Raw genomic sequence first — 910 nt, forward strand, 5'->3', positions numbered from 1 at the left:
GAGAGGAGGCAGCGCCGCAGGGCGCGCTTTATAGGAGCCCCAGCCGCCCCGCAGCCAGAAGGGCCCCCAGGAGCCTGCAGCCGCCCCGCAGCCAGAAGGGCCCCCGGCCGCCCCGCAGCCGCTCTTCTCAACTACTTGTGCGAAGGAAAAATCGCAGCGTGTTCTGTTTTCGCGCAAGAGAGTGGCGCACACAGCTCTGCGGTTTCCCGGCCGCCCCAGGCGGCTCTGCGGTTTCCCGGCCGCCCCAGGCAGCTCTGCGGTTTCCCGGCCGCCCCGCGCAGCTCTGCGGTTTCCCAGCCGTCCCAGGCGGCTCTGCGGTTTCCCGGCCGCCCCAGGCAGCTCTGCGGTTTCCCGGCCGCCCCAGGCAGCTCTGCGGTTTCCCGGCCGCCCCAGGCAGCTCTGCGGTTTCCCGGCCGCCCCAGGCAGCTCTGCGGTTTCCCGCCCGTCCCAGGCAGCTCTGCGGTTTCCCGGCCGCCCCAGGCAGCTCTGCGGTTTCCCGGCCGTCACGCGCAGCTCTGCGGTTTCCCGGCCGTCGCGCGCAGCTCTGCGGTTTCCCGGCCGTCGCGCGCAGCTCTGCGGTTTCCCGGCCGCCCCAGGCAGCCCTGCTTTTTCCCGGTCGCCCCAGGCAGCTCTGCGGTTTCCCGGCCGTCGCGCGCAGCTCTGCGGTTTCCCGGCCGTCGCGCGCAGCTCTGCGGTTTCCCGGCCGTCGCGCGCAGCTCTGCTGTTTCCCCGCCGTCGCGCGCAGCTCTGCTGTTTCCCGGCCGTCGCGCGCAGCTCTGCTGTTTCCCGGCCGTCGCGCGCAGCTCTGCTGTTTCCCGGCCGCCCCAGGCAGCTCTGCAGTTTCCCGGCCGCCCCAGGCAGCTCTGCGGTTTCCCGGCCGCCCCAGGCAGCTCTGCGGTTTCCCGGCCGC

This window comes from Eleutherodactylus coqui, chromosome 7 (genome assembly GCF_035609145.1).
Source record: "Eleutherodactylus coqui strain aEleCoq1 chromosome 7, aEleCoq1.hap1, whole genome shotgun sequence".
NCBI classification, from domain to species: Eukaryota; Metazoa; Chordata; class Amphibia; order Anura; family Eleutherodactylidae; genus Eleutherodactylus; species Eleutherodactylus coqui.